At 37.9% G+C, this 15,463-nt stretch overlaps 1 protein-coding gene and 2 pseudogenes across 1 annotated transcript in view; 1 reads left to right on the top strand and 2 right to left on the bottom strand.

Moving 5' to 3' along the window:
* Positions 1-5,876: 5,876 nt before the first annotated feature.
* Positions 5,877-15,463, top strand: part of LOC129765452 (TWiK family of potassium channels protein 18-like) — a 104,559-nt gene continuing 94,972 nt past the window's right edge. The window contains exons 1-2 of the mRNA XM_055765801.1: positions 5,877-6,466; positions 7,181-7,361. The gene's annotated coding sequence lies outside the window, so the exon portion shown is untranslated. The remainder of the gene's footprint in view (positions 6,467-7,180; positions 7,362-15,463) is intronic.
* LOC129772297 (U4 spliceosomal RNA) lies at positions 10,651-10,727 on the bottom strand (annotated as a pseudogene).
* Positions 14,299-14,375, bottom strand: LOC129772296 (U4 spliceosomal RNA; annotated as a pseudogene).

Genomic DNA, 15,463 nt, shown 5'->3' with positions numbered 1-15,463 from the left:
AATGTTTTTCAATGTTTTTTTCTGAAATTTAAACACACCAAAAAATAGAACTTTTTTTTTCGATGCGGGTAATATAAACATTAGAGTGCCAATGAAAGTTAATTAAAAATGTTGGTTCCCACGAAAAACTACCATATGCAAAATATCAGCTCAATCGGACTTCATTTACTAGTGCCGCATAGCGGTCATAGTTTGAGTTTTTTGAAAACCGAAAAATCACCCAAATAGGATTAAAGGAAATCGGGGTTTTCGAAAAAAAAATTTTGATGCCAAATGTCTTCAAATTGCATGAAACGTCGAGATCTTGAAATATTTTATTTGTCAAAAATCGACGCTCTGGGACTTTGTTGTTTTTTCGGAACACGAGGCAAAACGTATGGTTTAGGGAGCCAATGAAAATAGTCATATCGATTTTTCATATGGGACTCACTGCGAAATGTTGATTTGGACGACAAAATACTCTCTGCAAAATATTAGCTCATTCGGACTTTACTTACTATTGTCGCAGATGTCAAAATTTAAGTTTTCTGAAAATCGAAAAATCACCCAAGGGGGGAGTAAAGGACATCGGGGTTTTCAATAGAATCGATTTTTTTTCGATGCCAAATGACTAAAAAATGCATGAAACGTCAAGATCTGTTGTTATCTCGAAAAAAAATATTTTTGGCTTAAAATCGACCTTCTGGAACATAGTCTGAGTGGCAAAAAAAATCATCATTGAATTTAGAGAACTGACCATGTATATTTTGTTTACCAAGATAATTATCTGTGCAAAGTTTCAGCTCAATCGGACAAAATTTAGGGGTGCATCAAAACGCTCAAATTTTGATAAAATAATATGGCAAGAGGTTAACTCGGGGTTAAGGTAGGAGCAGTTAGAATCAACTAGCGGACTCTCGTCATTGTTGATCATCTTCGAATAACTTTTATTTCATGGAAAATGGAGAAAGAATCTTCTGGAAAAAAACTCGAATTTTACTCAAATCATTTATATTCGTTCTTTGCAGAAAAATGTTAGACCCATATTCTTCATTCAACCCTTAGGTTCCAACCGGTTTACGGTGTCTTCAGTGCAAATGAAAGATATTTTGATAAGCTTGAGGTGTCCAACCAAACGAGGCCCTAGCTTTTTATGGTTTTTTTTTTGAGCGCTCAAACTTTTTCTCATAAATTTCAAAGTTATTTCTTCTTTAAGATCCTCCAAATTTTGTGGCTTATTAACATAGGAACGGTCCTTCACGTACCCTCAGAGAAAGTAATCGACGACGAGAAATGTTGAAATTCTCACAATATGTTACTGTTTCGTTTTGTAGGCGCTAGTTTATATGTATGAACATAATGATAACGCTCTGAAACAGAACTATATATGTACAATAGATAAACATTTTAGTACAACACACAACATACACAACACACATACTTACCTTCTGAAAGCTGCAGTCCCTGATACACGAAAAGAACATCGAAAAGGGAATATAGATGGTTAAAAAGGAAATAAAAAGCTGACGGATAAAGAGGAAGAAAATTGTAAAAAGCTACTTGGTAGGAGTGATAGGAAGAGGTTACCATTTCCTGGTTGAATTCTATTGAGGAAGCACTAAGTTAAGTATTATATTCTACAGTGCTATAAAAGAATACTGTTGAACAATAGTGAACAATAGTTCAGCAAGTGTGACTCGAAGCATTGCTAAGAATCAGGTATGATTTAAAAAGGTTCTAGGTGAATAAACCTGAGCACCTAGCATAGCCAGTAGCCTTAAATCTTCCTCTTTGATAGGGCCCGTTGTCTAAATCACGGGAAAACTCCGGTGAACCACGTGCCTAGAACACCGAGCATTGAAAATCAGCTTACTTGAGCTGGTCTGCAGGAAAGCCTTCGTAATCCTGCCACCGTCAACCCGAGAAGAGCCATCGTCAGGACATCGATATCACGCCACCGGGTACAGCAACAGCAGCCGGCCGGGCATCTACACACTACACACCCACACCGCCGCCATTGTATTTAGGTAACAATAAACGATAAAAAATTAACTTGCCTGTTTTATATTGATAATAATCCGAGCCCTTGACACGCTAAATCACCTCGATCACGAGGAGAGCCGACCCTGAGAGCTAAAGACCTCAAGCTCGAGCCTGCCACCAAAAAAGAGGCCTTGAAAGCCCAACCTCAAGGATCCCCGTGGCTCCAGACCAGGGATCGAGGTTTAGAGGGAGGTCCGTCTGATCCCCTTGAGAGTAATACATAAGAGGATAAAGTTTCATTAAGGCTTCGGTTGCTCGACTATTACGATTTCACTAAAAATACCCGTTCTTGTAAATTGTACATCTTGACACTAAAAACCATCCGATCATTGTCTCGAAGTGGGAAATGCACTGTTACCATCGACGGAGCGAAAAAAATTTTTTATAAGGAGCTATTCGATTTTTTTTTTCGTTAGCGTTTAATCTGAAAGACCCTGTATTTGATAGGATAAGGATAAGCTCATGTGAATATCAAGGTGTCACCGAAACGCATCGAGAATCGATTCTACATGCTCGAGGAGAAAAGTCTGGACTATCCTCAGCAAAATCAGCTGGAGTCATTTTCTCGAACCATAACGCAATATTTTTTCTCTCCGGAAACTGTCCAAAATCAATTTGCCTGTACGATAGGACATACATAAGTAGGCAACCTTAGTACCTTTTTAGAACCTTACTGTACAACTTTCGAATGCGTGTTTCTGATAAGGCCTCGTGCACAAATTACACAACGCGAGTAGCGTGGGGAGGGGGTCGAGGTTTCGCCACTTAATGTGACATAGGGGGGAGGGAGGTAGCCGTGATCATTACGAAACAAAATTCCATTTTTATTCCTGGATAAATTCACGCGCCCCTAACTTCGATTCTGAGTCCGAAAGTGGAGTGTTTCCTGAGCCGAGATGATGAAGCACGTGTTGTAATGGACAGTAAGCAGACATCGCTTAAGGGAGAATTCTATGTAGTGTAGAGGCACGAATTTGAGCGTTCTTTCGAGCTCCGAAAAAAAACAAAGAATATTTTTACTATCTATTATATCATTATTTGTTTATCTATCTTCTAACCCTTTAAGTTAATTATTATGGCCGTACCAGGTTTGAAACCTTATCACTAAAATGGCCATAAATCGGTAAATAAAGGGATTTTCGAAAACGTCATTTCTAGTGTATATTCTTGAATGCCTAAACATCAGAAATAAGAAGAAAAACAAATTACCCCATATCTAGCGTGGTGCGTCTTCTCGACTCGAGGGATCCAGGATAGAATGGTCACTAGCCGGCACAATCATCAGCTCGTGTAGAGTTGTCATGAGCGGTACAACCTTTGGCTCTTGTTGAATGATCAGTGAACTGCACAACCTTCGGCCCGTGTATCTGTAAAGAGCGTGTGTATGTATTGCCGCGACTAAGCAAAAGTTTATAGATCGGATAGGAGAGATATGAAACAGGGATACAACGAAGGAAACATCATTACAAGTTGACATCAGCGTTTCTGAGGAACAGGTATAGATGGAGCAGAAGATCAAGATCACAGCTACCTAAGATATCCCGGACGGGTATATCCGATTGTCTGCCTTGTGCTCTCAGTGCACTAGAGAGCTGAGAGCGAGCAGCATGGAACCGGATACACGACCAGACAATAAGATCGATGTCGTAGTAGCCATCGCCACAATCACAAAGATTGTTTGCTGCGAGCCCAATGAGATAAAGAGGCGCGTTTAGGTTGTAGTGATTGGACATAAGCCGAGATATCACGCGAATGAAATCACTCCACATGCGCTGCCAACTTACGAGTGTGTGCTGACGAGGAATGTGGAAAAAATCGTTATAAGCAATTTGTCTTGCAAAAAGTGTGCCTTCTGAAGCGCCCACCTTAGCTAGTGAGTCCGCATTCTCATTCCCCGGAATCGAGCAATGAGAGGGAACTCATGTTAAGGTAATCATGAATAATTTTTCGACCAAAACTCTCAATAGATGTCTTATTCTTGTTAGGAAATAAAATGAGCGTTTATCAACTTTCATTGAGCGGATTGCTTCTATTGAGCTGAGACTGTCTGAAAAAATAAAATAATGGTCGATGGGTAGTATTTCAATGATCCCTAGAGCATAGTATATCACACCCATTTCAGCGACATCTTCTTCTTCTTGAATGGCGTTAACGTTCCCTTGTGGAACTTTTGCCGTCTCAACGTATGTATTAACTAGCGTCATTTATTAACACTTGGTTGAGATTTCTCAAGCCAAATAACACGCCTTGAATGTATTCCGAGGGGCAAGCTCTTGAATACGCGTGACCACAGTGCAAGTCGAAGGAAATTTCTTTGACGAAAAATCCCCCGGCCGGAACGGGAATCGAACCCGAACACCCGGCATGATAATGTGAGACGCTAACCACTCGGCCACGGGTGCATTTCAGCGACATACACGGAACAAAGATCTTTGAGTTTGAAAGAGGCACTGGAATTTTCATTGAAGATGCCGAAGCCAGTGGACCCGTTTATGTGTGAACCATCAGTAAAGAAATTTTATCAGATCCAACTTTCCCACATTTTTCCGAAAATATCGACGGAATAACATTGGAGCGTAGATGATCTGTTGTTTCATGGATTTTTTGTGGCATGGACAGATAAAAAATGACAGAGGAATTGTAAAAGTAAAGTGTGGGAAGCAAAGTTTGTTGAAGATGCCAGTGAAGGGTGTATGTTGTGGGTAAGGTACTGATGGTATAAAGACATAAAACTTGACTGAGGAGTCAGTTGCAGTAGATTTTCGAAGTTATCAATCACCAATGGATTCATGATCTTGCAACGGATGAGAAATCTGTAAGATAATTGTGTGAACCGAAGAGACTTCGAGACTCATCGTATGTGTCGAATACAAACACCCCATGGCAACATGGCAACAAGCAACGATATTGCATCCTCTCCAGCTTGAGAATATGAATCCTGGTAGCTGATCGGAAGCAAAAACTGCCATATTCTAACACTGATAATATCGTTGTTTTGTACAACTGAATGAGGTCTCCTGGATGGGCACCCCACCATGTTCCGGTTATTGTTTGGAGAAAATTGATTCTTTGCTGGCATTTCTGTTTCAAATACGCAATGTGTATTCCCCAGGTACATTTAGAGTCAAAATATACTCCAAGGTATTTGAAAAATATCGAGTGCCTGATCGTTTTGCCGGATAGGTGAAGCTGGAATCGGGCGGGTTCGTGCTTTCTAGAAAATACGACCATTTCGGTTTTCTTTGCATGAATTCAAATCGGAATCATGTTCGTATTTTTTAAAAGTTTTTCCCATTTGCTTATTTTATTGCAATCACCAATTCGCTATTTTTCATCCATTGTTATAATCGTATCATGAGTTTCTACAGAAAAGAAACGAATAGCAAATATCAGCTAGATGTTCATCTACGCTAAGAAGATGCGGAATAGAATAAAACCAGCATCCACTTGACGTAATTGAAAAGTGAGGTCTTGATCTCTAGACTCAGTTCTCGTACGCATACACTTGGATACACAAATTTTTGTATTGTATATTGCAAAAATACTGCCTCATCTTATCATTTGACTCGGCTAAATCGAAAGCAAATTCATCTTGAATATATAATCATATCAGAGTATGACCATTTGAAGTCATTTATTATTGTTTATCCTTCATAAAACAATCCTTTCTATGTTCATGTTTCGTCCCACCTTATCAGATTTCTCGTATAATCAACTGACCTGACAAGGATAAGGTTAAGGTGTACAGATTCGATGCCGAAACCTGCAAGAATGAGAGCACATTTCAAACTATTTCGCCCAATTGTCCAATTTCGAAAGGGTAATATTAGGGTGAAGACCATATAATTTTTACGCATCAAAAATAGCACACATTCAGCCTCGCCGGAGACCCGGAAGGAATCATCTCATGTACTTCCTTAGCTATTATACGAAACGGGCTGTACATGATGCGCTCTGCTGCTGAGTAAATATTGAATAAATTGATATCCAATCAAGTGCAAACTTCATCAACACTCTACACTCTTTGAGTGACGGTACATGTGTGTACGATGAGTTCGATAGTCCTAGCAGTAGCTGAGTAACGAAGCATATAGACATGAAGCAAAGGTCCAGAGAGCAGCCAGTATCTTCTCCGCTCTTGCTCTGAAGTACGATATGCTGGCAACGTCATGACAGGCGAAACATGAAATATTGAAAGCATAGCATCTTTCTGCAAAACGAACATAAATCAACATTGTACGATTGATTCTCCGGATTCGTTTTTTCCCCCCACCTAGTATCTTTCTTTATCAGTGGTAGAGTCTTCCGCTTTCCCATATTTATCGGAATGATTCCGTACGCAAGCCGAAAAAAACGATGAAAAGTGCCGAGAAAATAATATATCGAATAAAATATCGTTATCATTCAGTGAAGAAATGGCATGTGGGAAAATCTCAGAAAATCGGTACGCAATACTGGATGTATTTATATCAACCATATTAAATCAGAATGGTGGGGAAGTGATACTCTAACTTTACCGAAACTAAATTTCTGGTGTAATAGAAACGGAAAAATCGATACCGACAACGAGACTGACACCAATGCGTTTTTTGTGATTCGTAGAGAGTACAGAGTAATTGGAGCAGCAACATAGTCGAAACAGGGGAAATGTGAGCTGAGGAGATTCTCTGCTTTACTTCACTGCGAAAACATGACAATTTGATGTTTTTGTTCTTCACGAAAACGAACCACCATAAGAGTGTAAAATTTGTATGAGGAATTGATTCAATTTGATTTGTAAATCGATTTTTTATGTTGACAAAGTGATTAGGATTTTTCATGTACACCCCAACAAAATATCAGATATACTTCTTATAGTGTAACAAATTTATATGATAAACCGAGCTATATTTTGTGCAAGTTATATGAATTGTTAAAAGAAATCCAAAGGGAAAGAAATTTGGCAAACCCACAGAGTGAGAAAGTTAGGTCACATTTTTGCTTCCCATCGCCTACGGAAGCACAGTTATGTGGGGTTCTTTATGGGAAAAGAAAATCAGAGGTGGTTCAATCGTCCATCTCTGCTATCCATAAAAAGAGCTTCACGCAGAATAAATCACCATAAATCATTTTTGCTCAATGGTTCTTCCTTCCTTTCTTGGTTTCTTTTCTATCGCAGATTCTCGGAACAAGGAGCAGCCATTCAAATGAACGCGGGCAGCATCAAGGCCTAGCCTAACCGGGTAGGTGGCACGGAGGAAACTGCGTTTTTCACGGTATTAATTCGTGGCGTCAAGGATTATATCAATTCTGCCCCGGAAGAGCGATAAAAGCGCAAGCTTCCGGAACTGTTTCCAAAGGTAAGAAGCTATGTAATGGCTCACTTTTTGTCTTCTCATCCACCTACACACTTGCATATCTATATATCAAACCGGAACGGCATGTCGACGGCTGTATTACATGAAAATTTATTGCCGAGTTATTTTCCGTATAACAGTTCCTAATGCACCAGCAGCTTCATGGTCGGAATTAAGTGCGCTGGATCATTAAGATGAATAGTTGTTTTTATGATACATCTTGTGTGAAAGCAAGCGGATAAATTTTATGTTGATGATGATAGATGACGTTTTTCAATGGATTGCTTAATTTGTGTATTTGTTGTTTGATTCATCCAATAATCTATCTACTTACTACAACATTGCGATGCAAGCTTTATGCTTTCCATAGATTTTCGTATTCATCTATCGAGTTACGGAATGATCTGTCTAGATCTATTTACATATTACACATTAACAACAAAACAGATTCCTGAGAGCTAGTCAATATATATCAAAATATCAGGAACGGGAAGCTAACACCATAACGGAAAACTTAAGCAATGAATTAATATCCTTAGACGATCAAAACAAAGTGTATTCTTTTCGACTTGTTATACTGTAACGGTGAAAATAACAAGTAAACTTCAAGTATAAATGTTTTTCCCTGATTGTGTTCATACGTTAGGTGTTGTGATTAACTATTTTGTGATCTGCGGACTTGCTATTCAGAAGGGGAACAAGGATATAATCGATATTTCTTCTTGTCAGAAACATCCAGTTATCTTTGCGGAGCTTGATTTCGTTACGTGTGACGAATAAAATAAACACACTACTACAAATTAGAAGATCCAGGCTCCAGGACACGATCACATTGTGAATGTAGGACTAATAAAATATTTTGTTCAATGCGACTGTTTATCACATCCGATAGGAAGCAAATTAGAACCGAATGAGTTGTGCGCATCTAAACAAATTTCAGCATCAGTATTCAACCGACGAACACAGCACTCATCGTAATAAAAAAAAATCTTCTTCATACAGATTACCACCTTAAAACGAGCTTCACTTCGACATTACTTTGAACCCGGAAACAATGTCCGGAACAATTGAATGATCGACCGGAAAAGTCAATAGTATGCCCAAAAACACTCCTAAATTAACACAAGCTCTCTCCCCGGCACGAAATTATAAAAAAATGATTTTTATCATTTCGGATATTACTTAATAATGCATCTAACATTTTGAAATAGCCGTTTAGTGAAAGTGGATCTAAAAAGGGTCGTGGTTTTGTAGAAACGAAAAAAATTGCATCACTGTGTGTGTTGGATCGATATCACGAAAACAATTTACTCTTTTTAGCGTGGTAAACGGGAGAATGAAACATTTTGGGGTTGTGCAGAAAAATCGAAACTATTTATTGCTGCTTTACTACCGCTTCTTTCGATAAGAACTGCTTCCCGGTTTGTAAGCGAACGATCTCTTCGGAGCGGAGCTACGAAATTTATCCACATTGACAAGCTGGAAAATCAAACAGGGGTGAGGCTTGCGATACAATGTTTCGCTTTTCTTCAGGCTTCCATTGTATCAAGAAAACCTGTTTTATGTGCCAGAAACATAAGAATTCATAGCATTCAATTTTATAGAAGCTTATAGATGAACGTAAATTGATGCTCTTGACATTAAGGTTTCAGAATCATAAATTCAGGTATATATCGGTAAGGTTTTTTTTTATCCAAAATATATATTTTTATTAAGGCTCATATGGCGTCAACCTGACGGGGCCGGGAGTTCAATATTTCGACAATGTTTGCCTTATAACAGCATGCATGGAACCGGATACACGACCAGACAATATGCTCGATATCGTGGTATGACCTTACCATCGGTAAGGTTTTGATGAAACAAAAAAGATAAAGAGTCAAAATATCGGTGAAAAATGTGTGGGTTATAGCTATGATAGCTATGAATTTGACGTGGGACTTGCTTAGCTTAGCAATCATTTGTTTGTATTGATAAAATTTTTGATTGAATTCAATTGAATTCAATATACACCCAAAAAAAATTAGAGGAACAGAGTGCGAAGTCGAAAATTTTATGTGTCTTTTGACATGCTGTAACTTCGTGAAAAATCAACGCATATCGATGGAATACACATCATTTTGAAGCTATAACTTTCAGGTATTAGAATATTTCACGAAGCTATTTTTATCTTGGTGTGTGTAGGTGCAGTCGGCAACAATATCGGGAAGAAACGAAAACTCGATTTTTCATTGTTTTTTCAAGAATATTCTGGACTAACACAATTTTTTGCTAACCAACTCAACAGCAAATTCAATTAACCTTATGAACCAGCTTTTATTTGGTTCCAAGAACGTTCCTATAGGACTTTCCCACACAGAGATATTTCAGTTTGAATGAAAAATTATTCCTCCGTCTTTGATAATGAATAATTCAATAAACAAACATTGCATCGCAAATCGGAAAGCAGTTTTGAAAACTCCAATAATTTCTGCATAGAAATGATTTGCTACTTTGACGAAAACAAAATTATTTAAATTTTTTGCATCGATTTCAAAAAAGTGCCAAAAGCAGGATTTTTATAGTGCTTTACAAAATCTACTGTAGTTCTGCAAATATTGCAGTAAGTTCCAATGTTTACAGGCAAATTTTTAGCCTAGTGTATTCCCTAAACATCCGTGAATTTTTTATATTGATACGTTCAGCCGTTTTTTCTAGCCGATTTTTGAAAGTTTGAAGTAAATTAGAGGATCATTTAATCACAAATCGTATCAGAAGTACAAAATCCTACGCGACTCTCAGAATGAACGATATGTAACTATCGTCTTTATGAGTTTGTGGGTGATGAGTGCGTGTATGTGTGGAAATGCGTATGAATATGTGTAAGTATCATCACTCTTTGCAATATTTGTACAAGTAAACTTCGATATAACGTACATTTCACTTTCAAAATTGTACGTTGTATCGAATTGTACGTTATATCGAAGCATAATAAAGTACTCACAAACGTAGTCTATAATACATTATTGTGTTGCTGATTTAGTAAAATTAATGAATAACTTCAATCAGAAGACGAAGCCAGCCTTTCTCATGATGTTTTCCTTCGTACTGTTGATTAAAGCTTGATTCATTTAGAATCCGGAATCACAAAACCAGCTGTATTTCGGGATTTATTGAAGGTACAAAACTTGTTTTAGCGTCACAATACAGGTAATTCATTGTTCTATCAGAAAAAAAATGAAAAAACTATGGATGGGTTATACCTATGATATAACCGCATGGTTGACGTAGGACTGCCGTTGGCTTAGTAATCATTTGTGTTTTTTCAATTAGCAATAATCGCACCTCGGATGTTCTTCATTGGGTACGATATCGCCGCTGCGTAGAGCTATCTTTCGTATGTATTGAATAAATTATTGATTAAACTAGTGAATGAATGAAACAATTTACGAATTCAATTGCAAACAAATTCCAATTCAGGTCAAATCATGCATAATGGTAGTGGTTATCGCAGCAAATACTTATCATCAAATCATCAAACGGTATGCTCAAAAGTTCAGTGAGCCAGTGACATGAAGTGATATGCAGTCTTGAATAACCGAGCCAAAGCGTTGCATTTGTACCCGCTTTTGTAGACCGTGTTAGCAAAACCATTTCCGAAGTGTAAAAATGCATGGGAGTATAAAAGTACTGTCGAGATCTGCAATGCCGATTTTCCCAACTTATTGGTTTCGGAATCTGTGTTGGGAAAATACATTCCGGTTTGCAAACAAAGTATAGTAGAGTACAGAAGTACTCGCTTCATGGTTTTGAAATCCGTGTTAGGGATACATTCCGATTTGAAGAAACGCAAACGAGTCCAAAATTACCCGTTGATTGCATCTCATTTGCAATATCAGTTTCCGTAGGCTCCATGGTTTTGAAGTCTGTGCTAGGGAAATATTCCGATTTGCAGAAATGCAAGCGAGTACAAAAGTATCCGCTGCTTGTATCATTTTGCAAGACCGATGCCAGTTTACCCAAGCTCCATGGTTTTGAAGTCTGTGTTAGAGAAACATTCAGATTTGCAGAAATGCGAGCGAGTACAAAAGTACCCGCTGCTTATATCTATTTTGCAAGGCCGATTTTCCCAGGCTCCATGGTTTTGATGTCTGTGTAAGGGAAACATTCCGATTTGCAAAAACGCAAACGAGTACAAAAGTACCCGTTGATTGCATCTCATTTGCAATGCCAGTTTCCCCAGGCTCCATGGTTTTGAAGTATGTGATATGGAAACATTCCGATTTACAGAAATGCAAACGAGTACAAAAGTACCCGCTGCTTACAACTATTTTGCAAGGCCGATTTCCCCAGGCTCCATGGTTTTGAAGTCTGTGTTAGAGAAACATCCATTCGTTCCAGCGATGGTATCTCGATCGTTGCGCAATCATAACTGAGTGGATTTCCGAGCGACACTCGCTTTTATACCGATTGGTGTGGTTTCAATAGCCTGTTTTAATAGCATTTTTGAGGCTATTGAAACAAGTTTTTGGATTAAAAAGTAATTAAGTATAGAGCGCGTAGACATTTTATCTTTCGAATGAAGTGTTTATCATACCATTTCGTTCAGTTGTTTAGGAGCTATTAACGCTCAAAATCTCGGTGTCTGGCGTAACGCTTTCGTTTTTGAAACTTTGAACTTACACCCCATTATAGAAATGAAAGACGTAGTCCTACGTCAAAAATTTCCTTTACACTTTGGAAATATGTACGTTATATCGAGGTAAAATGTACGTTATATCGAGTCACGTTATATCGAGGGTACGTTATAACGAGGGTACGTTATATCGAAGTTTCCCTGCACCTAGAAACGCATGAAAACAAGTTACGCAAGTTACGAATGATTCATTCTGAGAGTTGCCTAGGATTTTGTTCTTCTGATACGATTTGCGATACAATGCACCTCTAATTTACTCCAAACTTATCACGAAAACAATTTACTCTTTTTAGCGTGGTAAACGGGAGAATGAAACATTTTGGGGTTGTGCAGAAAAATCGAAACTATTTATTGCTGCTTTACTACCGCTTCTTTCGATAAGAACTGCTTCCCGGTTTGTAAGCGAACGATCTCTTCGGAGCGGAGCTACGAAATTTATCCACATTGACAAGCTGGAAAATCAAACAGGGGTGAGGCTTGCGATACAATGTTTCGCTTTTCTTCAGGCTTCCATTGTATCAAGAAAACCTGTTTTATGTGCCAGAAACATAAGAATTCATAGCATTCAATTTTATAGAAGCTTATAGATGAACGTAAATTGATGCTCTTGACATTAAGGTTTCAGAATCATAAATTCAGGTATATATCGGTAAGGTTTTTTTTTATCCAAAATATATATTTTTATTAAGGCTCATATGGCGTCAACCTGACGGGGCCGGGAGTTCAATATTTCGACAATGTTTGCCTTATAACAGCATGCATGGAACCGGATACACGACCAGACAATATGCTCGATATCGTGGTATGACCTTACCATCGGTAAGGTTTTGATGAAACAAAAAAGATAAAGAGTCAAAATATCGGTGAAAAATGTGTGGGTTATAGCTATGATAGCTATGAATTTGACGTGGGACTTGCTTAGCTTAGCAATCATTTGTTTGTATTGATAAAATTTTTGATTGAATTCAATTGAATTCAATATACACCCAAAAAAAATTAGAGGAACAGAGTGCGAAGTCGAAAATTTTATGTGTCTTTTGACATGCTGTAACTTCGTGAAAAATCAACGCATATCGATGGAATACACATCATTTTGAAGCTATAACTTTCAGGTATTAGAATATTTCACGAAGCTATTTTTATCTTGGTGTGTGTAGGTGCAGTCGGCAACAATATCGGGAAGAAACGAAAACTCGATTTTTCATTGTTTTTTCAAGAATATTCTGGACTAACACAATTTTTTGCTAACCAACTCAACAGCAAATTCAATTAACCTTATGAACCAGCTTTTATTTGGTTCCAAGAACGTTCCTATAGGACTTTCCCACACAGAGATATTTCAGTTTGAATGAAAAATTATTCCTCCGTCTTTGATAATGAATAATTCAATAAACAAACATTGCATCGCAAATCGGAAAGCAGTTTTGAAAACTCCAATAATTTCTGCATAGAAATGATTTGCTACTTTGACGAAAACAAAATTATTTAAATTTTTTGCATCGATTTCAAAAAAGTGCCAAAAGCAGGATTTTTATAGTGCTTTACAAAATCTACTGTAGTTCTGCAAATATTGCAGTAAGTTCCAATGTTTACAGGCAAATTTTTAGCCTAGTGTATTCCCTAAACATCCGTGAATTTTTTATATTGATACGTTCAGCCGTTTTTTCTAGCCGATTTTTGAAAGTTTGAAGTAAATTAGAGGATCATTTAATCACAAATCGTATCAGAAGTACAAAATCCTACGCGACTCTCAGAATGAACGATATGTAACTATCGTCTTTATGAGTTTGTGGGTGATGAGTGCGTGTATGTGTGGAAATGCGTATGAATATGTGTAAGTATCATCACTCTTTGCAATATTTGTACAAGTAAACTTCGATATAACGTACATTTCACTTTCAAAATTGTACGTTGTATCGAATTGTACGTTATATCGAAGCATAATAAAGTACTCACAAACGTAGTCTATAATACATTATTGTGTTGCTGATTTAGTAAAATTAATGAATAACTTCAATCAGAAGACGAAGCCAGCCTTTCTCATGATGTTTTCCTTCGTACTGTTGATTAAAGCTTGATTCATTTAGAATCCGGAATCACAAAACCAGCTGTATTTCGGGATTTATTGAAGGTACAAAACTTGTTTTAGCGTCACAATACAGGTAATTCATTGTTCTATCAGAAAAAAAATGAAAAAACTATGGATGGGTTATACCTATGATATAACCGCATGGTTGACGTAGGACTGCCGTTGGCTTAGTAATCATTTGTGTTTTTTCAATTAGCAATAATCGCACCTCGGATGTTCTTCATTGGGTACGATATCGCCGCTGCGTAGAGCTATCTTTCGTATGTATTGAATAAATTATTGATTAAACTAGTGAATGAATGAAACAATTTACGAATTCAATTGCAAACAAATTCCAATTCAGGTCAAATCATGCATAATGGTAGTGGTTATCGCAGCAAATACTTATCATCAAATCATCAAACGGTATGCTCAAAAGTTCAGTGAGCCAGTGACATGAAGTGATATGCAGTCTTGAATAACCGAGCCAAAGCGTTGCATTTGTACCCGCTTTTGTAGACCGTGTTAGCAAAACCATTTCCGAAGTGTAAAAATGCATGGGAGTATAAAAGTACTGTCGAGATCTGCAATGCCGATTTTCCCAACTTATTGGTTTCGGAATCTGTGTTGGGAAAATACATTCCGGTTTGCAAACAAAGTATAGTAGAGTACAGAAGTACTCGCTTCATGGTTTTGAAATCCGTGTTAGGGATACATTCCGATTTGAAGAAACGCAAACGAGTCCAAAATTACCCGTTGATTGCATCTCATTTGCAATATCAGTTTCCGTAGGCTCCATGGTTTTGAAGTCTGTGCTAGGGAAATATTCCGATTTGCAGAAATGCAAGCGAGTACAAAAGTATCCGCTGCTTGTATCATTTTGCAAGACCGATGCCAGTTTACCCAAGCTCCATGGTTTTGAAGTCTGTGTTAGAGAAACATTCAGATTTGCAGAAATGCGAGCGAGTACAAAAGTACCCGCTGCTTATATCTATTTTGCAAGGCCGATTTTCCCAGGCTCCATGGTTTTGATGTCTGTGTAAGGGAAACATTCCGATTTGCAAAAACGCAAACGAGTACAAAAGTACCCGTTGATTGCATCTCATTTGCAATGCCAGTTTCCCCAGGCTCCATGGTTTTGAAGTATGTGATATGGAAACATTCCGATTTACAGAAATGCAAACGAGTACAAAAGTACCCGCTGCTTACAACTATTTTGCAAGGCCGATTTCCCCAGGCTCCATGGTTTTGAAGTCTGTGTTAGAGAAACATCCATTCGTTCCAGCGATGGTATCTCGATCGTTGCGCAATCATAACTGAGTGGATTTCCGAGCGACACTCGCTTTTATACCGATTGGTGTG

This window comes from Toxorhynchites rutilus, chromosome 2, assembly GCF_029784135.1.
Source record: "Toxorhynchites rutilus septentrionalis strain SRP chromosome 2, ASM2978413v1, whole genome shotgun sequence".
Lineage (NCBI taxonomy): Eukaryota > Metazoa > Arthropoda > Insecta > Diptera > Culicidae > Toxorhynchites > Toxorhynchites rutilus.
The sequence above is the reverse complement of the archived record's forward strand: the minus strand, read 5'-3'. Positions and strand labels throughout refer to the sequence as shown.